This window comes from Dendrobates tinctorius, unplaced genomic scaffold, assembly GCF_039654945.1.
Source record: "Dendrobates tinctorius isolate UK_male_01 unplaced genomic scaffold, ASM3965494v1 ptg000455l, whole genome shotgun sequence".
Lineage (NCBI taxonomy): Eukaryota > Metazoa > Chordata > Amphibia > Anura > Dendrobatidae > Dendrobates > Dendrobates tinctorius.
The window spans coordinates 3,744,817-3,769,876 of NW_027362117.1; the positions used below are offsets into that span (position 1 = coordinate 3,744,817).

A 25,060-nucleotide genomic window follows, 5' to 3' on the forward strand; every position below is an offset into this window, starting at 1 on the left:
TGGATGTCCTGAAGTTCAATCTTTCTCTTGTCCATCAATAATTTTTTGGCTCTTACTGTAGTGGCACCAACAATGTGAGGAATACACAGCAAATTGGAAGTCTGGTCGCAATCACAGGGACCTTTAAAGAGTGTAAGACTTCATGTATCATAGAGAAGAAGACAGATAAAGATGGCCCCAACTAGACACAGGACTCTCCGTCTCTGCAGACAGAGCAGGACACCGTCACACTAGAGTTCCTGCGCCCACCAGAGGAGCCATTGTGAGGGCCACCATCTGTAGCCCCTTGTTACAAAGTAGCCTTGTTCCTATCATTGTACACATCAGAGATCATCAAGAATAAGAGCGAGCAACAGAGAGATTGCAAAGAGATCCCAATGTTCACAGCTGGAACGTGGGTGTTTCCGGTGTATGATGGATCTTGTAAGGTGTTCCTAATGTACAGTGGGGTGTTCCCAGTATATGGCAGGTCTTGTGGGGTGTTCCCGGTATACGGCAGGTCTTGTGGGGTGTTCCCGGTATACGGCAGGTCTTGTGGGGTGTTCCCGGTATATGGCAGGTCTTGTGGGGTGTTCCCGGTATACGGCAGGTCTTGTGGGGTGTTCCTGGTATACGGCAGCTCTTGTGGGGTGTTCCTGGTATACGGCAGCTCTTGTGGAGTGTTCCCAATATACGGCAGGTCTTGTGGGGTGTTCCCGGTATAATGAAGGTTTTGTCGGGTGTTCCAGGTATACAGCAGGTCCTGTGGGGTGTTCCCGGTATACGGCAGGTCCTGTGGGGTGTTCCCGGTATATGGCAAGTCTTGTGGGGTGTTCTCGGTAAACAGCAGATCTTGTGAGCTGTCCTTGGTATACGGCAGGTGTTGTGGGGTGTTCTCGGTATTCGACAGGTCTTGTGGGGTGTTCCTGGTATATGGCAGGTCTTGTGGGGTGTTCCTAATATACGGCAGGTCTTGTGGGGTGTCCCTGGTATACGGCAGGTCTTGTGGGGTGTTCCCGGTATACGGCAGGTCTTGTGGGGTGTCCCTGGTATACGGCAGGTCTTGTGGGGTGTTCTCGGTATTCAACAGGTCTTGTGGGGTGTTCCTGGTATACGGCAGGTCTTGTGGGGTGTTCCTAATATACGGCAGGTCTTGTGGGGTGTTCCTAATATACGGCAGGTCATGTGGAGTGTTCCTGATATACGGAAGAATTGTGGAGTGTTCCCAGTATACGGCAGATCTTGTGGGTGTTCCCGGTAAATGGCAGGTCTTGTGGGGTGTTCCCGGTATACTGAAGGTTTTGTCGGATGTTCCAGGTATACAGCAGGTCCTGTGGGGTATTCCCAGTATATGGCAAGTCTTGTGGGGTGTTCCTAATATACTGCAGGTCTTGTGGGGTGTTCCTAATATACGGCAGGTCATGTGGAGTGTTCCCGATATACGGAAGCTCTTGTGGAGTGTTCCCAGTATACGGCAGATCTTGTGGGGTGTTCCCGGTAAATGGCAGGTCTTGTGGGGTGTTCCCGGTATACTGAAGGTTTTGTCGGATGTTCCAGGTATACAGCAGGTCCTGTGGGGTGTTCCAGGTATACAGCAGGTCCTGTGGGGTATTCCCAGTATATGACAAGTCTTGTGGGGTGTTCTCGGTAAACAGCAGATCTTGTGAGCTGTCCTCGGTATACGGCAGGTGTTGTGGGGTGTTCCTGGTATACGACAGGTCTTGTGCAGTGTTCCTGATATATGGCAGTTTTTTGGGGGGTTTCCTGGTATATGGAGGGTTTGGTAGATGTTTGTCTATGTAACAATTTGTATCTACAAAAAGAAATGGTCGAAATAACGAGGAAGGACAACCGGTGATCTAGAGACAGGGTGTCGGGCGACCAAGATCTACATGGGGAGGGAAGGAGCCCACCTGGTCGGATCCCACAGAAGAGCTGGTGGAGCACAGAACGCCGCTGCTTCCAGTGCCGCTGCTCTCAATCTCTGTAGCTGACAGCCTGGAAGCGTAAACCCTCTGCCTGTCACCCTCCCGTCATGTCCTCATCATGCAGCCCACTTCTTGCATTGTGTATTTTCTGAAAACATCTCTCCTGCCGGCTGATACATGCCGCAGTACAAGGCAATGTAATCATTACTTTCCTTCATGTGAGTACATTTCTGGCTGACACGATCCCTCCCGTGGACGGAGCTCCAGCAGCCGCCGCATTCTGCCATCATTCTGCTTTACTATTTCACCACGTAGAAGCTTCTGTTTTTCCATAAAATCCACATTACGCCATTGCTAGAGCCTTCAGCCTCCGCAGCTCAGGGTCTGTCTATGGGTCACCCGAAAATAGCTCTTTAATGATAAGAGACCTGTCACTTCCTTCTTATCCATGTCAGGATATCCCTTTAATGAGGCTCGGTGCAGCTATATCTGCGTTTGCAGTTTCGTATGGTTTTAAATGACCCATTTCCATCAGTAACCTTCCCTCTCGAGCGGCAGCGCTCCGTCATATCGACTTTTACGGTAATAGATGAAATGATGAATGAAATATCAAGATTTCATGTGAGTAATAAACTATATAGAGATAATGAGGCGGGTGGGGGAGGGAAGGTAAAGGTGAGCCGGGACGCGTCGTGGGGGGAGAGACGTCGGGTTATTCTGGCATCCTGCGTTTATCTCACAGGTAATATTGTAATTCTGCTGCCGTCTCCATGCAGAGTTAATTATTACTTGCACAATATGGGTTTTCTGTGCGAGGAACACAATGTCTCTGCGCTCTGCGAATATATCACACGGGGAACACTGTCTCATTTATACAGCTTTTGTATCTAACTTCTTGCCGTTTGTGGAGGAGCAGGACGCCCTCCGGAGGACTTATTAAACCTCTAACTCTTGCTTCATTTTTACACGGTAAGCCAGTTGGTTTCAATTACATCTCTATAGGGCAACATCAAGAGAGGCAACGAGCCCAGCATCTATGAGGTCAGTGGCAAACTCATTACATACAGATTAATGCACCCACCACTAGAGGGAGCTCACTACATACAGATTTATACAGCCACCACTAGAGGGAGTTCACTACATACAGATTTATACAGCCACCACTAGGGGGCGCTCGCTACATACAGATTTATACAGCCACCACTAGAGGGAGTTCACTACATACAGATTTATACAGCCACCACTAGAGGGAGCTCACTACATACAGATTTATACAGCCACCACTAGGGGGAGCTCACTACATACAGATTTATACAACCACCACTGGGGGGAGCTCATTACATACAGATTTATACAGCCACCACTAGGGGGAGCTCAATACATACAGATTTATACAGCCACCACTAGAGGGAGCTCAGTGCATACAGATTTATACAGCCACCACTAGGGGGAGCTCAATACATACAGATTTATACAGCCACCACAAGGGGGAGCTCAATACATACAGATTTATACAGCCACCACTAGGGGGAGCTCACTACATACACATTTATCAGCCATCACTAAAGGGAGCTCACTACATACAGATTTATACAGTCACCACTAGAGGGAGTTCACTACATACAGATTTATACAGCCACTACTAGGGGGAGCTCACTGCATACAGATTTATACAGCCACCACTAGGGGGAGCTCACTACATACAGATTTATACAGCCACCACTAGAGGGAGTTCACTACATACAGATTTATACAGCCACCACTAGAGGGAGTTCACTACATACAGATTTATACAGCCACCACTAGAGGGAGTTCACTACATACAGATTTATACAGCCACTACTAGGGGGAGCTCACTGCATACAGATTTATACAGCCACCACTAGGGGGAGCTCACTACATACAGATTTATACAGTCACCACTAGGGGGCGCTCACTACATACAGATTTTTACAGCCACCACTAGAGGGAGCTCACTACATACAGATTTTTACAGCCTCCACTAGAGGTGCTCACTGCATACAGATTTATACAGTCACCACTAGGGGGGAGTTCATTACATACAGATTTATACAGCCACCACTAGGGGGAGCTCACTACATACAGATTTATACAGGCACCACTAGGGGGAGCTCACTTACATACAGATTAATGCACCCACCACTAGGGGGAGCTCACTACATACAGATTTATACAGTCACCACTAGAGAGAGCTCACTACCTACAGATTTATACAGTCTCCACTAGGGGCTCTCACTACGTTCAGGTTTATGCAGCCACCACTAGAGGGAGCTCACTACATATAGATTTATCCAGTCACCACTAGAGGGAGCTCACTACATACAGATTTATACAGCACCACTAGAGCTCACTAGATACAAATTTATACAGCCACCACTAGAGGGAGCTCACTACAGATTTATACAGTCTCCACTAGAGGGAGCTCTCTACATACAGATTTATGTTGTGAATTGTGACCATTAAAGGTATCTCTCTGATTACAGATATTTAAGGCTCCAATTGAGATCTGTCCTTGCCGTGTAAATCAACATACATTGAGCTCTCCTTAGTGGTGACTGCAGTCAGTCACATTTATATATTTTTTTAAAAAAGGGCTCCAAAAGCTGTTAGTGGGTAGTTGGGTTGATTCTAATTTGTTTAGGGCCACAGTGATTTAGTCTACAATGATCTCCAGTCTATTGGATTGGCACAGCACTGAGCAGGAGCAGAGGTAGCACTCACACCCATATTTCTGAGAGGTCCTAACGTATGAAAACGCTTGTGTAACCCCGAGGAGCTGCGGATCTGGCTCCGTCGGCGCTCAGATATGCATCACGGAGCAGCGAGGAAGTTAATTTGTGGAGACCATGTTTCCGATCAGTGTGAGGGCGGCTTAGTTACACCCAGAACTCTAATGTAACCTAATGGACATGTCCTGCTAACGGAGAACGTGCAATGCCAACACAAGCAAGCTGTCCTCGCCGCGCTGCTTGCATCTCATAATAATTACCGCCATCGCCATAACGCTCATTTAGCTTATTATAGAGCAATATGCTAATGTGCGTACGGAGGGGCGGCCGCCATTGACGCGGCTCATGTAATGCGGCACGATCGGGCTCTTGTATTATCCCAGCACCGTTTGGTCGGGACGAGCCGTCATTACCTCCTAATGTGGCAGTTACTTTATTTCCAATCATCTGCAGATATTTTCTCGCTCTTATCACGGCCACGCCATTCCTCTTCCTTTATTTCCGATACGGCAGCCATTAGCTTAATTTTACCAATATTCCCGCAGAGGCTTTTTCTGCTGAAAGTAAATTAACTTCCAGACTTTCTAAGGATCATGGAGCCCACTGGCAGCAGAATTATGAGTGCAGCCGAAATTCAGCTGCTGGAAACATTCACTTCAAGAAACGCAGCTGCAGCAATCACGATTCATTCGCAGCGCAGGTAAATAAATCCTGGAATCCAGAACTATTGGTCAGAATCGATTCATGACGCAATAAACAACCAACTTTGTGCTTCAAGATCTCTGCTTGCTGTGAGTGGACAGAAGGTTTATGTCCCAGCCCGACCTGTTACTTCTCATTTTTGGAAATTTTATATAATTTGGATCCAGTCAGCGGAAGGTTCAGATAAAGAGAATATTTTCCAGATCGATACATTTCACCTGCTCTGATACATAGTAACAAGATCCTGCTCCTCCAGGAGTCTGAGACTCCTCCACATTGTCTTCTAGCATAATGCATAAAAATATTCCTCTGTGCTGCAGCTCATACATATTCACAGAGTCTATGTAATTTAGCCCTAAATTCCACCCCCCTGTCCCCACCGGCGTAACAGCGTCAGCCATGATTAGTATTATCTAGTATTTTCATTAATTTCTCTCTTTCTATATGTTCCTGTATACTTAATATCGGACTTTTACTGTATATACATGATATATATATGGGTTTGAATGAAAAGGACCCAATTTTGGATGTGAACTATGTATCTATATGTATCTTTTTCCTAACTAGGCAGTCACAGTGGAGGGAGCCTTGCTGGGGCTCGAGCATCTGACAAGTGCAGAATAATCTCTTGATCTTAGCCTATAAATGATAATTCTGTACTTGTCACAGCGCAGAATGACGATGTTTGAGCCCAAGCTGTGCGTTGGCAGCAGCGCCTGTGCGGGATCTTCTCCGCTTGACAGAACAGAACGCAACTGAAGATGAGCTGCATCCCCTCTGACAAATACAGAAGAACATGAAAATCACAACAGCAGCAACACTGGACTAGAGGACTTGACTGACCGAGCAAAAAAAAACAAACGGATGCATTGGTGCTCAATATACTAGGCTGGCACATTGGTTAAGGAAAAAAAAACAAAACTTAGTAATCACCCTAACACTAATAGTTTCCTGCATACAGGGATACATGACAAGATTAGGTCTGCAGTCACCACTAGGGGGAGCTCCCTGTATACAGGGATACATGACAAGATTATGTCTGCAGTCACCACTAGGGGGAGCTCCCTGTATGCAGAGATACATGATAAGATCCTGTGTGCAGCCACCACTATGGGGAGCTCCCTGTATACAGAGATACATGATAAGATCCTGTCTGCAGTCACCACTAGGGGGAGCTCCCTGTATACAGAGATACATGATAAGATCCTGTCTGCAGCCACCACTAGGGGGAGTTCCCTGTATACAGAGATACATGATAAGATCCTGTCTGCAGCTCTCAGTAGGAGTATCAAGAGGTGAGCGCCCTCTAGTGGTGGCTGCAGCCAGCAAGAATCTTTGCTGTTTCTTTATGTATATGCATAGGGTTTTTATCTCCTTATCAAAATGTTGAATCAGTTTAGATTAGAAAACAGAATTGAATGTCATTGTTGCTGCCGAGCAGATGTTCTGTGTTTTTCATTCAGTTGTGGAAATGAGGCCAATGATGCTCAGTCTCTTCTGGGGGTATGGAGGAGATGCAGCTTTCCATGTTATGGGTAGAACGGGGTTTGATCTCTGACCTCTTAAATGTTACCAAAAAGAAAAATGAAGCCCTTGTTCAGTGTGTAATCTCCGCACCTGATAGTGAAGGAACGTTCCTCACAATGTATCGCCTGGAAGCCTTAAATCTCATTTTCCTAATCCCTTTCCTCTAGTCTTAATTACATTGTAACATGCAGCGTAATAAAATAATATAAGAAACAGAAATGAACAACGATTCCTATAATCACATAATAGTTTTCATCAGTGCAAGTCGTGAAGGGATAAAAAAAAACAAAAAACAGAATCCACAACGTCTGTATCCCACTTGTAGGATTTGTACGATGTTACAAATATGTAAATTGCTGCAAAGCCGCTAAATCAGATTTTTAACCAAAAGGATTTTGTTTTTTTTCTTAAAGTTGCTTGTAGCAGAGATGAATTGGAGAAATACAAATGTATTGAGGTGCAGCTAAGCGCCAGGCCCGGTCCTGCTGGTACAGGTGCTGGTTCCTAGAGACGTTGATGCTGTATTAATATACAGTGTAACTTTTATCTGTTTGATGATTTGTCTTTTTATTAAACTCGCCATATCCTAACAAACCCTGCCATGATGGTAAACCTTGTGACATACTCATAGAACTTGAGAAATGAGAATAGTTTAATGCTTCAAAAACTTGTAAAAAACTTATTTCAAAGCCTTTATTACCATGTGTTGTCCTCGGCACCTTGGCTGTTAGCGAAATAAAGGGAAAGTGCCTGTTTACAGGTCACCGCCATATCCTGCACAGTCTTTGAAAAAGTCTTTGTTTTTCTTTTTGAAGTATTAAAAAAATAAAGCAAAGAATTTCTTCAATGTTCTCAAACATTCTTTGCAGTTATAATACAATATACAGGAAAGCGTTTACTGTCAGATCAGTAACACCTGTATATACACAATCACGGCTATGTTATATCAGCTGTACATATATAATTATATACAGGAGATGCCCAGGTTATACCAGCTGTACATATATAACTATATACAGGAGATGCCCAGGTTATACCAGCTGTACATATATAATTATATACAGGAGATGCCCAGGTTATACCAGCTGTACATATATAATTATATACTGGAGATACCCAGGTTATACCAGCTGTACATATATAATTATATACAGGAGATGCTCAGGTTATACCGGCTGTACATATATAATTATATACTGGAGATGCTCAGGTTATACCATCTGTACATATATAATTATATACAGGAAATGCCCAGGTTATAGCAGCTGTATATATATAATTATATACAGGAGATGCCCAGGTTATACCAGCTGTACATATATAATTATATACAGGAGATGCCCAGGTTATACCGGCTGTACATATATAATTATATACAGGAGATACCCAGGTTATACCAGCTGTACATATATAATTATGTACAGGAGATGCCCAGGTTATACCAGCTGTACATATATAATTGTATACAGGAGATGCCCAGGTTATACCAGCTGTACAAATATAATTATATACAGGAGATACCCAGGTTATACCGGCTGTACATATATAATTATATACAGGAGATGCCCAGGTTATACCAGCTGTATATATATATAATTATATACAGGAGATGCCCAGGTTATACCGGCTGTACATATATAATTATATACTGGAGATACCCAGGTTATACCAGCTGTACATATATAATTATATACAGGAGATGCTCAGGTTATACCGGCTGTACATATATAATTATATACAGGAGATGCCCAGGTTATACCAGCTGTATATATATATAATTATATACAGGAGATGCCCAGGTTATACCGGCTGTACATATATAATTATATACTGGAGATACCCAGGTTATACCAGCTTTACATATATAATTATATACAGGAGATGCCCAGGTTATACCGGCTGTACATATATAATTATATACAGGAGATGCTCAGGTTATACCATCTGTACATATATAATTATATACAGGAAATGCCCAGGTTATAGCAGCTGTATATATATAATTATATACAGGAGATGCCCAGGTTATACCAGCTGTACATATATAATTATATACAGGAGATGCCCAGGTTATACCGGCTGTACATATATAATTATATACAGGAGATACCCAGGTTATACCAGCTGTACATATATAATTATATACAGGAGATGCCCAGGTTATACCAGCTGTACATATATAATTATATACAGGAGATACCCAGGTTATACCGGCTGTACATATATAATTATATACAGGAGATACCCAGGTTATACCGGCTGTACATATATAATTATATACAGGAGATGCCCAGGTTATACCGGCTGTACATATATAATTATATACAGGAGATACCCAGGTTATACCAGCTGTACATATATAATTATATACAGGAGATGCCCAGGTTATACCAGCTGTACATATATAATTATATACAGGAGATACCCAGGTTATACCGGCTGTACATATATAATTATATACAGGAGATGCCCAGGTTATACCAGCTGTACATATATAATTATATACAGGAGATACCCAGGTTATACCAGCTGTACATATATAATTATATACAGGAGATGCCCAGGTTATACCAGCTGTACATATATAATTATATACAGGAGATACCCAGGTTTTACCGGCTGTACATATATAATTATATACAGGAGATGCCCAGGTTATACCAGCTGTACATATATAATTATATACAGGAGATGCCCAGGTTATACCGGCTGTACATATATAATTATATACAGGAGATGCCCAGGTTATACCGGCTGTACATATATAATTATATACAGGAGATGCCCAGGTTATACCAGCTGTACATATATAATTATATACAGGAGATGCCCAGGTTATACCAGCTGTACATATATAATTATATACAGGAGATGCCCAGGTTATACCGGCTGTACATATATAATTATATACAGGCAGAAAGACCCCACACTCCTGCAGATTAATAGAGGAGAGCGCCCCTAGAATGAGAGGTGACCGTGCAGATGGTGCAGCGCCCCCCGTCCTGCAGACATGGCTGCTCTCCTGCCCGGGACATTACAGGGTGGCTTGAGACTTGGCCAATGCTCCGCTCATCCATTCCACTCTGGTTGCAGGACTTCTTTGGATAAATCCGTCTCCCTCTCGCTCCTCGGCTGATTTAATGCTCCCGGCCCGGAGATGAATACATTACTCCGTGTATTTCTAAATCAAAACAGAATGAAAAAGACGCTTTTATCCTACTTTATTCCCGCGCCACTTATCTCTGTCACCTCTCGGCTGCCGCTGTCACCAGTGAGATTTCTGTATTCTCCCCTCCCCCTCCATTACCGGGATCGCGTATAGGATGCTCGGCACTCCGCCGGTCCTGGAGGGTAACCCGTCCCTCACAATAAATATTATTTATTTACTCATTTACAGTCATGGCCAAAAGTATTGACACCCCTGCAATTCTGTCAGATAATACTCAGTTTCTTCCTGAAAATGATTGCAAACACAAATTCTTTGGTATTATCTTCATTTAATTTGTCTTAAATGAAAAAACACCAAAGAGAATGAAGCAAAAAGCAAAACATTGATCATTTCACACAAAACTCCAAAAATGGGCCAGACAAAAGTATTGGCACCCTCAGCCTAATACTTGGTTGCACAACCTTTAGTCAAAATAACTGCGACCAACCGCTTCCGGTAACCATCAATGAGTTTCTTACAATGCTCTGCTGGAATTTTAGACCATTCTTCTTTGGCAAACTGCTCCAGGTCCCTGATATTAGAAGGGTGCCTTCTCCAAACTGTCATTTTTAGATCTCTCCACAGGTGTTCTATGGGTTTCAGGTCTGGACTCATTGCTGGCCACCTTAGAAGTCTCCAGTGCTTTCTCTCAAACCATTTTCTAGTGCTTTTTGAAGTGTGTTTTGGGTCATTGTCCTGCTGGAAGACCCATGACCTCTGAGGGAGACCCAGCTTTCTCACACTGGGCCCTACATCATGCTGCAAAATTTGTTGGTAGTCTTCAGACTTCATAATGCCATGCACACAGTCAAGCAGTCCAGTGCCAGAGGCAGCAAAGCAACCCCAAAACATCAGGGAACCTCCGCCATGTTTCACTGTAGGGACCGTGTTCTTTTCTTTGAATGCCTCTTTTTTTCTCCTGTAAACTCTATGTTGATGCCTTTGCCCAAAAAGCTCTACTTTTGTGTCATCTGACCAGAAAACATTCTTCCAAAACGTTTTAGGCTTTTTCAGGTAAGGTTTGGCAAACTCCAGCCTGGCTTTTTTATGTCTCGGGGTAAGAAGTGGGGTCTTCCTGGGTCTCCTACCATACAGTCCCTTTTCATTCAGACGCCGACGGATAGTACGGGTAGACATTGTTGTACCCTCGGACTGCAGGGCAGCTTTAACTTGTTTGGATGTTAGTCGAGGTTCTTTATCCTACATCCGCACAATCTTGCGTTGAAATCTCTTGTCAATTTTTCTTTTCCGTCCACATCTAGGGAGGTTAGCCACAGTGCCATGGGCTTTAAACTTCTTGATGACACTGCGCACGGTAGACACAGGAACATTCAGGTCTTTGGAGATGGACTTGTAGCCTTGAGATTGCTCATGCTTCCTCACAATTTGGTTTCTCAAGTCCTCAGACAGTTCTTTGGTCTTCTTTCTTTTCTCCATGCTCAATGTGGTACACACAAGGACACAGGACAGAGGTGGAGTCAACTTTAATCCATGTCAACTGGCTGCAAGTGTGATTTAGTTATTGCCAACACCTGTTAGGTGCCACAGGTAAGTTACAGGTGCTGCTAATTACACAAATTAGAGAAGCATCACATGATTTTTCGAACAGTGCCAATACTTTTGTCCACCCTCTTTGTTATGTTTGGTGTGGAATTTTATCCAATTTGGCTTTAGGACAATTCTTTTTGTGTTTTTTCATTTAAGACAAATTAAATGAAGATAATAATACAAAAGAATTTGTGTTTGCAATCATTTTCAGGAAGAAACTGAGTATTATCTGACAGAATTGCAGGGGTGTCAATACTTTTGGCCATGACTGTATATAACGCCATTAATTCCACAGACATCATCATCTCTGTCCCCATCGGGGCTCACAATCTAATTTCCCTATCAGTCTTTGGAGTGTAGGAGGAAACTCTTTGCAGATGTTGTCCTTGGTGTGTTTTGAACCCGAGACTCCAGTGCTGCAAGACAGCAGTGCTAACCACTGAGCCGCCATACAGTGCAGTGCTAGCCACTGAGCCGCCATATAGTGCAGTGCTAGCCACTGAGCCGCCATACAGTGCAGTGCTAGCCACTGAGCCGCCATACAGTGCAGTGCTAACCACTGAGCCGCCATACAGTGCAGTGCTAACCACTGAGCCGCCATACAGTGCAGTGCTAGCCACTGAGCCACCATACAGTGCAGTGCTAACCACTGAGCCGCCATACAGTGCAGTGCTAACCACTGAGCCGCCATACAGTGCAGTGCTAGCCACTGAGCCGCCATATAGTGCAGTGCTAGCCACTGAGCCGCCATACAGTGCAGTGCTAGCCACTGAGCCACCATACAGTGCAGTGCTAACCACTGAGCCACTGTACTGCCCAGTTCAGTATTAATCCCGCTTGGTGTCCCGGTACACCTCTGCGGTCCTCACTTCATTTATCCAAACCTGTTAGTAACATCCAAGTGTCACAAGGAATTCATGAATTTCTCCATATTGGCCACTAATGACCGACAACCATTTCCCTAAAACCAGAGTGGACCCATAGATTCACTATGGAGCTGTCCCTCCTTCTCATCCAGGAGTCCTGTGCTTCTGAGTGGGGTATTGTGCGATCCGTTGGGCCTCAGGACCTGGACCCCCCACCGGTCAGCAGCAGATGACAGTCCCCCATTAATAGACCTGACCCTAAAAGTCATCAACACTTTCTAACATAAATGAACCCAACGGACCCCTTGGCCATCGTGGCCCCTTTGGTGCTGCTCGGAGACGCCCCATGTGGAAATCTCAGAGCATGCTGGGAGTTGTAGTCTTGAATCTCATTGCAGTAGATCACCAATAACAAAACAGATAAAAAAAAGAAAGGACACAGATTACATTGTAACAAGTGCAGCCCTGGAAACAATTAGGTGCAGCTATATGGGGTCATGGATGACGGTCTTGGTACAGAAGCACAAGCCTGACGACCCAGGCGCGGCAGCTCCTCGGCTGATAAACTTGCCGACATAAAACTGCACGCAGCCATTATTATCTTTTAGTCTCCTTCAAGTCACGTCCCTCATTTACTGCAGTATTCCTGAGTCCTCCTGTGAATAATATCCGACTCCTCATATTTTGTGTTATACTGACTTCTGATGAAGGTGTAAGGTGCAGAGGGCGGGAGCTATAGGCGAGGGGCTGCGTTCCCACTTCCTGGCACCCCACAAATATTCAGCGCCCCTGGCCATCAATGTGGTGCTGAGTGCAGTGTGTTGTACTCACTTTCAGGCTGGCGGAATACGCTCCATCCACATCCTCTGGTCCAGGATCAGCCGCACAATAATCAGGGGACGCTCGCTGCTTATCAAACAATCCAACTTTACTTAACAGTCTGCGCTGAATTGATTTTACAGCACAGTACATTTTTGTGTTCCCCGTTGTTTCACCCTGAGCTGTCCATTCACTTACTGACTCCATCAGCCCCCGGGATACTCCGTCCCGCACTGCAGTTTCCATAAGACACATCCCGTCTCCCTCACGCGCTCCTCTGTTCATCTTTCACTTGTTGGAAGAAAATAAGGCATGCTTCCCAGTGCCTAGCTTGGGTCGCAGGGTTGCAGCCCCCGGATGTTAAAAGAATGTCCGCTGAAGAAAGTCGTCGATGTTTTCATGCTGCAAGAACAGTTTGTACGTCTCGTGCCCTCCAGCCTACTGTGGCCTTGAGCTCTCACTAAGACTTTATCTAAGTCACAATCTAATCTCCAACTCCTCTAACCAGTAAGTGCTCTCCTTTATATAGGACCTTTCCTCCTCCATTACTGGGCTTCTCACAACCATCTTAAATGTATCTTAACCTTCTGCTCCACTTCCTATACATAATATACCGGCCTCTGAATATTTCCCTTTCCTAAATCTAACTATACTAAACTTTATGTCCTAAATCACATTGTTTACTTATCAGAATACATTAGTGTCTATAACACTCTATGCAGTTTCACATATCATAACAATCACAATAATACAATAAAATCGCACACTTTGAAGAAATACTGATTTAATGCGGAGAAGCAAATGACAGTCCCGTCACACCCTTACAAAGAGACAAAGGAGTCTCCAGAGCTCCTATTTGTTGGATCTTTTAAGTTCGCCATTAAAATGTATCAAACACTGAGGATTCTCAAATGTTAATAATTTTCTGTTAGGTTATTATTATTATTATTATTATTATTACTATTATGGTGCCATTTATTCCATGGCGCTTTACATGTAAAGGTTTTTATAAACCCACTTTTAAGTTAGTCCAAACTCCCATGACTACAAGTTTTTGGTCACCTCTCTGCTGCACCGTCCCGGAATCCCACCTTCCATCATCCATCACTGAGTCACAGCTCATTACTGCGTTATCCTGGTGTCGTCGCCCCCAAAGATTGTGGGGATGAGTCAAAGGAAATGATGTGAAAGGTTTGTTACCACTGGAGAAAGCACTGATGATGGAATGACGTCGCCCACCAGTGGGAATTATTAATATTTGTATCATTATGTGCCATTAAGTGACTTCATATCACGTGACCGACATCCTCCGGGAGACGGCTCCTTCTGGTCACAGGCAGACAGCTCTCCAGTATCATCATGACCATTGACAGGAGGGAGCTGCGAGGAAGACGCTCCAGGGGAGATGCTCTGGTTCTTCTGCGCATGCACCGAAGCACCGGCACCACGATGTACTCATTAAAAGATTGCAACATCACTGGCCGTATAATAGCATATGGTGCAGGTCCCGCCGACCGCTATCTAAGTCATCACATAAACTCCATTGTTTACACTATGTACAGGGAGCTCCCCCTAGTGGTGGCTGCAGACAGGATCTTATCATGTATCTCTGTATACAGGGAGCTCCCCCTAGTGGTGGCTGCAGACAGGATCTTATCATGTATCTCTATATACAGGGAGCTCCCCCTAGTGGTGGCTGCAGACAGGATCTTATCATGTATCTCTGTATACAGGGAGCTCCCCCTAGTGGTGGCTGCAGACAGGATCTTATCACGTATCTCTGTATACAGGGAGCTCCCCCTAGTGGTGCCTGCTGACAGGATCTTATCATGTATCTCTGTATACAGGGAGCTCCCCTTAGTGGTGGCTGCAGACAGGATCTTATCATGTATCTCTGTATACAGGGAGCTCCCCCTAGTGGTGGCTGCAGACAGGATCTTATCATGTATCTCTATATACAGGGAGCTCCCCCTAGTGGTGGCTGCAGACAGGATCTTATCATGTATCTCTGTATACAGGGAGCTCCCCCTAGTGGTGGCTGCAGACAGGATCTTATCACGTATCTCTGTATACAGGGAGCTCCCCCTAGTGGTGGCTGCTGACAGGATCTTATCATGTATCTCTGTATACAGGGAGCTCCCCCAAGTGGTGGCTGCAGACAGGATCTTATCATGTATCTCTATATACAGGGAGCTCCCCCTAGTGGTGGCTGCAGACAGGACCTTATCATGTATCTCTGTATACAGGGAGCTCCCCCTAGTGGTGGGTGCAGACATGATCTTATCATGTATCTCTATATACAGGGAGCTCCCCCTAGTGGTGGCTGCAGACAGGATCTTATCATGTATCTCTGTATACAGGGAGCTCCCCCTAGTGGTGGCTGCAGACAGGATCTTATGTTGTCATGATCCAGGTTGGATTATGACAGATAAAAGCACTAGTAACCTTTTTTTTTTTCCTTAAGCTGTGTGCTTAAAGATAGTTTTGCCCCTGGTGGCCATTAGGGTCATTGCACTGTGGTGGTTTCAGTTCTAGTTTTGCCCCCGGTGGCCGTTAGGGTCATTTCACTCTAGTTCTTTAGTTTAGTGCACGTGATTATGAAGCAGGTGTGGTTGCTGGCTCTTACCTATAAAAGAGTGTCAGGTGGTTGCAATCACTGTTGGTGATAGTGTTCATTTCCAACCATCCTTCGTGGAGGAAGGAGCTAGAGAGAGTTCCTGGCGGCTCAGTCAGAGTCCTGGTGTGGAAGGAGCTAGAGAGAGTTCCTGGCAGCTCAGTCAGAATCCTGGTGTGGAAGAAGCTAGAGAGAGTTCCTGGCAGCTCAGTCAGAGTCCTGGTGTGGAAGGAGCTAGAGAGAGTTCCTTGCAGCTTTGACAAAGCTTGGTGAAGTAGCAGCGATTCTGTAGGAAAGCTGCATTCAGGTGGTGGACTCTGTTGCTGGGAGCAAGAGCAACAGAGCAAAGCCAAGTGGTGTTAACCCTGTTTGTGACTTCTCTTATGTGTGTTTTAGTGCAGTGGTGGGATTAGTTTCTGCACCGTCTAATTCATTAGAAAAGGCTAGGTGCGGGGCGAGCTAGGGTTCTTAGGTTCCAGCTCGGCGACAGGTGTGGAGCCTGTATAGGGACTGTTAGGAGTGTAGAGACTGGCTCAGAGGAGTGCAGGAGGTCTCCAAGTCCCCGTTCCCTATCGCAGGGCTCCACACTGTATCAGTTTCCCTGGTGTTTACCTTTATTATTTAAATTCGCCCTGCTGGAGGCGGTGTATCCAGTTATACGTGTAATATTGAAATTTGCCTGCTGGAGTCGGTGTATCCGGCTGCACGTTATATTATTTAAATTCGCCCTGCTGGAGGCAGTGTATCCAGGGTCACGTGTGCCATAGAAATTCGCCCTGCTGGAGGCGGTGTGTCCAGTCACACGTTGACCATCACACATGTATCTCTGTATACAGAGAGCTCGCCCTAGTGGTGACTGCAGACAGGATCTTATCATGTATCTCTGTATACAGGGAGCTCCCTCTAGTGGTGGCTGCAGACAGGATCTTATGTTGTCATGAGCCAGGTTGGATTATGACAGATAAAAGCACTAGTAACCTTTTTTTTTTTCCTTAAGCTGTGTGCTTAAAGATAGTTTTGCCCCTGGTGGCCATTAGGGTCATTGCACTGTGGTGGTTTCAGTTCTAGTTTTGCCCCCGGTGGCCGTTAGGGTCATTTCACTCTAGTTCTTTAGTTTAGTGCACGTGATTATGAAGCAGGTGTGATTGCTGGCTCTTACCTATAAAAGAGTGTCAGGTGGTTGCAATCACTGTTGGTGATAGTGTTCATTTCCAACCATCCTTCGTGGAGGAAGGAGCTAGAGAGAGTTCCTGGCAGCTCAGTCAGAGTCCTGGTGTGGAAGGAGCTAGAGAGAGTTCCTTGCAGCTTTGACAAAGCTTGGTGAAGTAGCAGCGATTCTGTAGGAAAGCTGCATTCAGGTGGTGGACTCTGTTGCTGGGAGCAAGAGCAACAGAGCAAAGCTAAGTGGTGTTAACCCTGTTTGTGACTTCTCTTATGTGTGTTTTAGTGCAGTGGTGGGATTAGTTTCTGCACCGTCTAATTCATTAGAAAAGGCTAGGTGCGGGGCGAGCTAGGGTTCTTAGGTTCCAGCTCGGCGACAGGTGCGGAGCCTGTATAGGGACTGTTAGGAGTGTAGAGACTGGCTCAGAGGAGTGCAGGAGGTCTCCAAGTCCCTGTTCCCTATCGCAGGGCTCCCCACTGTATCAGTTTCCCTGGTGTTTACCTTTATTATTTAAATTCGCCCTGCTGGAGGCGGTGTATCCAGTTATACGTGTAATATTGAAATTCGCCTGCTGGAGTCGGTGTATCCGGCTGCACGTTATATTATTTAAATTCGCCCTGCTGGAGGCAGTGTTTCCAGGGTCACGTGTGCCATAGAAATTCGCCCTGCTGGAGGCGGTGTGTCCAGTCACACGTTGACCATCACACATGTATCTCTGTATACAGGGAGCTCGCCCTAGTGGTGACTGCAGACAGGATCTTATCATGTATCTCTGTATACAGGGAGCTCCCTCTAGTGGTGGCTGCAGGCAGGATCTTATCATGTATCTCTGTATACAGGGAGCTCCCCCTAGTGGTTACTGCAGGCATTATCTTATCATGTATCTCTGTATACAGGGAGCTCCCACTAGTGGTGGCTGCAAACAGGATCAATTTTATCATATAACACTGTGTTTATGCTGAGGATTTGGAGCTCTGTATTAGACGAACAATATAAAATGTTGTGCATGATGGATATTCAATATTAAGGACTTATTTGATCTCTTAGGACACATTGATACATTTTCAATCAGCAGAAAAATTCTTACGTCAGTCATTTTATTTTATTCCTTTGACTCCTAAATTGGCGAATCGATTTCCTACTTCCTAATTGACAGATGAGGAAATGACTAATGAGCTGTGAGTGATGTATAATGATCGGCGCGGGGCGGGCGCTCGATGGAAAAGTGTATCTGACTTATGAAATTTTCTCTCTCTGACGGATTTGGTGCTGACAAAGCGCAACGTTATCACCCAGAAGATGAGCGCTGATGATTTACTGTCAGATCGAAGGCGATGACAGAACCCGCCTTTAAATTTTAATTAATCCCATTTAGCATTTAAGCGTCCTATAGATCTCGCGCCTGCGGTTTCGCTCCTGGATGGCGTTTATTAGAGGATAATTGACTGCTGTGCCAGGCTGGCCGTCAGCCCAGATCAAGAAGCTTTATATGTTTTGGTAGATGCAAAAAAAAAAAAAAAAAGTTTCAGATTAATTACAACAAAGGCAGATGTTTCGCCTCATTCTGAGGTAGCGTTAACCCCCTGAGTGCTCGAAGCTGCAGCATCAACTGTCATTGACTCCATTATTAATGTTGCTTTTTTCATGCGATTTTGCTGATTTTGTGTCTTTTTTTGTTCTTACAGGGGGAGTCTAGCTTTAAAAAAACATTTTTTTATAAAATACCTTTCCTGAAAAAAAAGGGGAGACCTCCTGGATACTTGGAAGAGTCAGCAAATCTCGAGGTCTTATCCCCTAAAATCTTAAGAAAAGAGATTTTAGAAGGTTTCTAGTGCCCTGGGTGTCTCTGTGAGGGTCAGCAAAATGGTCGGCTATAGGCATGAGCAGCGCGGTCCCTAAAAGCAGCATAGTTACACTCTTATTTAAAGGGGGTCTTCTTTTAAGGACCCTCATTTCTAAGGCTACTTTCACACTTGCGTTTTTTTGCGTTGCGCTGCGTGCGCAATCATGCAAAAATGCATCATGCATTTTTATGCGTTTTCTTGTTTTTTGCCCATGGTTTTTACAAAAAGACGCATGCGTTTTTTTGCGCTGACGTGCGCATGACCATGCGCACGTCAGCGCTCCCATAGACTATAATCTGTTTTTGGGTGAATTTTGTGCGCATGCGTTTTTTTTTTTAGACAGGTCGGATGCACAAAAAATGCAACACGATGCATTTTGTGCACCCGGGCGCACACTACAAAGAATCGCATGCGCATACAAACGCGTACAAATGCATGACTATGCGTACCCATGTTAAGTATAGGGAAAAAAAACGCATGCGCATTTAGGTGCAAAAACGCAGCGCAAAAAAACGCAAGTGTGAAACCAGCCTTAGCCAATCGGAGAGTCGCCGTCCCTTATTCTAGAGGTGCAGGCATTCTGTTTTACATTAGATGAAGGAACTGAAAACATTTTTCCATATTTTCCAAAACTTTTTATTACCCCACAGACCACAGCCTATCCCTGGGGGTCCCAACGCTCTGTTATAAGCTGATCATTGGGAGATGCCTTTAATAGAAACTAATAAGTATAAACCCTCATCAAAGTCAAAGCCCATTTCCACCAATGCATTAGGTGGGGGGGGGCACAAACATTCATATCTCAGCTATCTGCACCAGTTTACAGAGTTTATGGAATCACTTTTTTTCTTGTATGATCTTGTGTAATTTCATTAACTATATATTTATTACTATTATTGTGACTTAGAATTCTTTGCTCCTTTTTTCTTCTGTTTCGGTATTTATGGTATCACTGTTTGTCCTATGTAAATAGTATTCTACAATTTCACGAATTTCAGTCCATTGAGACATTTATAAAGTCAATAAATCGGAAGCTGCAAAGTCCAATCTACCTCCATTTACTGCAGATAGGATCAGGATCCAAGCAGTGAGGGTCTCATAGGACGGGGGGCTGATGTATCACCATCCTATGTCCGTCATTACAGGTGACGTGGAACATTCTGACAATGTATGTGTCACAGTGATTCACCGCCGGATGAAACTGTTAATTATTAGCAATTTGCACCTTACACCGGATGAGCGGCAAATATGCTGCAGGAAGGCAGAAGAAACGACACAATGGCCAAAAAACACAGAATAATATTCCCTACCAGCTTTCAAGGCTCCAAAGGTTGTAAATCTCATTGTACAGTTTAGCCCATAAATGTATCACTGCTGGAACAGCTTTCTCTTGTTTTCCCAAGAATGTCCAACGTCTCATATATAAAATCTTCTATTTCTCAGGAATGTAAATATCATTTATAGGTAACCTGTCATTAGAGTCATGCAGCCCAAACTAGGGCAGCAAGAATCAGTGATTTTACTAAGAAATGCTGCTGTTTGTCTCTTTTTCTCGCCCTACTTCAGTTGAGTGACAAGTCCCAATGGGTGAGACTTATCAGTCATGGTGAACAGGGCCAGGAGAAGGAGCCGGAGACCTACCTTGGACTAGTCAACACTGAGACACATAGCCCCAGGACCTCTCATTCATAAGTATATATAGTAGTATATCAAAGTATATTTATACTCTGAACCCCGACAACGTTTCAGAATAAAACATACCTGGCTGCAGTGATGCGCATGTTGGGCAGCATGATGTGACAGGTTAACATTAGAGCGTTGCTGTCATTTCATTTGATTGTTCAGAATAATCTGTCCTGTGTGTACAGAACGGATAACACTACATCCAACCACTGTATAACTTATATCCTGCAATTTCACCAGTTTTTCCCAGTCCTATTTCTAATTTTCAGTTGTCTCTGAGCTGGAGACTAGAGACCAGCTGTTATGTTGTCTCCCATAAACAATACACACAAACATGAGGGATTTCTGCTCTCCTCTAGCACCATTGGATAACAGCAGCATGGAGAACGGTACACAGCAGTGCTGAGCAGTGTAGCTGTGAATACAGCTCTGGGATAAGATGAGGCAATTACAGAAATCAGCAGCATGGAGCAATGTAGCTGTGAATCCAGTTCTGAGATGGAAAGAAAACACAGATGGCACTAGCTGCATGGAAGACATTATATAATATTATTGAATAATATAGCTGTAAATCCATCTCTGAGATTAAAGAAAACACTTACCAGATGGCAGCAGCAGCATGGAATACATTATGCAGCAGAACTGAGCAATGTAGCTGTGAATCCAGTTCTGAAATGAAAGAAAACACTTACAGATGGCACTAGCAGCATGGAAGACATTATATAACATTATTGAGTAATATAGCTGTAAATTAATCTCTGAGATTAAAGAAAAGACCAGATGGAAGAAGCAGCATGGAACACATAATACAGTGGAACTAATCAATGTAGCTGTGCATCCAGTTCTGAGATGAAAGAAAACAGTTACAAATTGTAATAGCAGCATGTTAGTCATAATATATCATTACTGAGCAATGTATCAGTAAACCCATCTCTGAGATGAAAGTAAACACTTATCAGATGACAGCAGTAGCAGCATAGAAGACATTATATAACATTACTTAGCAATGTAGCTGTAAATCCATCTCTCAGATTAAAGAAAACACCAGATTGCAGCAGCAAGGAAGACATAATACAGCAGAACTGAGCAATGTAGTTATGAATCCAGTTCTGAGATGAAAGAAAACACTTACAAATGGCACTAGCAGCATGGAAGACATTATACAGCAGCACCGAGCAATGTAGCTGCGAATCCAGCTCTGAGAGAAACTACCACATTGCAGCAGCAGCAGCATGGAAGACATTACACCGCAGAACTGAGCAATGCTGCTGTGGAAAATGACAACAGCATGAAAAACAATATACAAAAGTATGGAGCAGTGCAACTGAGAGTACTGCTCTGAGATGAGATAAAAAGTAGAAAGCAGCAGCAAGGAGCACATTAAACTCTAATAATGAGCAGTGTAGTTATGAATCCAGCCAGTCATCAGCATCTTATGTATGTGTTTCTGTCTCTCACTCTCCTCCTTTCTCCATAAACTTCAATAGACAGCTGTAATATGATCCCTCAGTCAATCAGGCAACTGGTCCAAAAGCAAAGAAAAATTGGGTACATAAAAGAGATGCAGTTATAATACTAGCACTATAGACATCACATGCGAGACCACAACTGACTCAATGCCTTTGATGTTGTCGTCTTTTCCACCACATAGTGATGCTGCATTAGAGACGGGGTCTTTTTTCCAGCACATGGATGTGCCACTTTATGGTCTATAAACATGATAATCCCGCCGGCAACAAGAGTGGTCGTCTTCTATGTGAGCAAGAATTTACCTGAAGGTCCGTCCGATCCTTAGTGGGTCAAAGGCTCAGGACTGCGAGAATCGAGATAAGTGTATGATCATCCCCACAAAGAGGGCAGATTATCGACATGTCAGGCTATGTGCACACGTGTGGAATTCCCGCGGGAATTCCGGAATTCCATGCTGCGGGAAATATGCGAGAAATCCGCATTTTAAATTCCCGCCTATTTCCCGCGGAAAAACTAGCGATTTGCAAGCGTAATTAGTTTGCAGTATGCTAGCGTTTTCCTAGTGATCTGTAGTATCCCTAGGAAAACTGATTGACAGGTTGGTCCCACTCGTCATACATAGTGTTTGACAAGTGTGACCAACTTCTTACTATTGAGGAGGCCTATGCGGCATCAGTAGTAAAAAGATCTAATGTTAAAAATAATAAAAAAAAATAAAAAAATCGTGATATTCTCACCTTCCGGCGTCCCGCGCAGCGTTCCCGATCATCGCGATGCTCCTGGCAAGTTCCGTTCCTAGGGATGCCTTGCGACAATGACCTTTGATGACATCATCAAAGGTCATTGTCGCAAGGCATTCCTGGGAACGGAACTTGCCGGGAGCATTGCTAAGACCTGGGGACGCTTGAAGGTGAGAATATCACGATTTATTATTTTAATTCTATTTTTTACAGGGATATGGCACCCAGAGCCCGGAGGAGTGTCTCCTCTCCTCCGGACCGTGGGTACCATACGCAGATGTTCCGCTTACTTTGCGCATGGTGGGCACAGCCACATGAGGAAAGTAAGCAGAACAATGCATTCCTATGGGTGCAGATTTTCCAGCGATTCCGCACAAAGAATGAACATGCTGCATATTTTTCCGATGCAATTCCGCCGTGGAAAAATACGCCGCATTAGCACAGGATGTGCGGCCATAGGATTGCATGGGGTGCTTTTTTTTTTGCGTTTTCACGGCAAAATCGCACACAGCCTTCCTCTACAACCTGCAACATCGTATCTAAGGTTCACAGAACTGGAAGATAAGAATGGCTGTCACCCTAGCAGGTAGGATGAGTCCCTTGGCTGCCAGTAGAGATTTTACTGACGCTTTATTCCTATGTCCAGGAATGATCCCTACAGTCAGACAAGCTGCCCTCCTGCCAATGTCAGTAATAGAAGCCATGCCTGCAGCGGCGGGTTCACACCGTGCCTCCTCCCTGCAGCGGAGGATACTTGAAGGATTGTTTATAATAGTAATAAAGAACAGGTTTGCGTTGCGATAAATCACCCTGACAGCCCGAGGAGGGGAGCGAGGACTGATCAGGACTTTCATGATGTCTCTACGTGCTGAGAAAAGAGCATCCTGGACTTTCCGCAAGACGGGCTGATGTGTGCCATCACACAGAGCATGGCTCCTGATACAGTCCCTACTGGTGCCCCACAGATGCCATCACACAGAGCATGGCTCCTGATACAGTCCCTACTGCTGCCCCACAGATGCCATCACACAGAGCATGGCTCCTGATACAGTCCCTACTGCTGCCCCACAGATGCCATCACACAGAGCATGGCCCCCGATACAGTCCCTACTGATGCCCCACAGATGCCATCACACAGAGCATGGCCCTCGGTACAGTCCCTACTGATGCCCCACAGATGCCATCACACAGAGTATGGCCCCCGATACAGTCCCTACTGGTGCCCCACAGATGCCATCACACAGAGCATGGCTCCTGATACAGTCCCTACTGATGCCCCACAGATGCCATCACACAGAGCATGGCTCCTGATACAGTCCCTACTGATGCCCCACAGATGCCATCACACAGAGCATGGCCCTCGGTACAGTCCCTACTGATGCCCCACAGATGCCATCACACAGAGTATGGCCCCCGATACAGTCCCTACTGATGCCCCACAGATGCCATCACACAGAGCATGGCCCTCGGTACAGTCCCTACTGATGCCCCACAGATGCCATCACACAGAGTATGGCCCCCGATACAGTCCCTACTGATGCCCCACAGATGCCACCACACAGAGCATGGCTCCTCATACAGTCCCTACTGATGCCCCACAGATTCCATCACACAGAGCATGGCTCCTGATAAAGTCCCTACTGCTGCCCCACAGATGCCATCACACAGAGTATGGCCCCCGATACAGTCCCTACTGGTGCCCCACAGATGCCATCACACAGAGCATGGCCCCCGATACAGTCCCTACTGCTGCCCCACAGATGCCATCACACAGAGCATGACCCCCGATACAGTCCCTACTGCTGCCCCACAGATGCCATCACACAGAGCATGACCCCCGATACAGTCCCTACTGCTGCCCCACAGATGCCATCACACAGAGCATGACCCCCGATACAGTCCCTACTGCTGCCCCACAGATGCCATCACACAGAGCATGACCCCCCGATACAGCACATGCTGCTCCACAGATGTCATCACACAGAGTATGGCCCCCGATACAGTCCCTACTGCTGCCCCACAGATGCCATCACACAGAGCATGACACCTGATACAGTCCCTACTGCTGCTCCACAGATGCCATCACACAGAGCATGACCCCCGATACAGTCCCTACTGCTGCCCCACAGATGCCATCACACAGAGCATGACCCCCGATACAGTCCCTACTGCTGCCCCACAGATGCCATCACACAGAGCATGACCCCCGATACAGTCCCT

General features: G+C 45.1%; 1 long non-coding RNA gene across 3 annotated transcripts in view; it reads right to left on the minus strand.

Moving 5' to 3' along the window:
* LOC141077496 (uncharacterized) overlaps positions 1 to 25,060 on the minus strand; it is a 182,184-nt gene that overhangs the window by 96,857 nt on the left and 60,267 nt on the right. For all 3 annotated transcript variants that reach the window (XR_012227578.1, XR_012227579.1, XR_012227577.1), the window contains one exon: positions 21,233 to 21,299. This is a non-coding gene — a long non-coding RNA (uncharacterized lncRNA). The remainder of the gene's footprint in view (positions 1 to 21,232; positions 21,300 to 25,060) is intronic.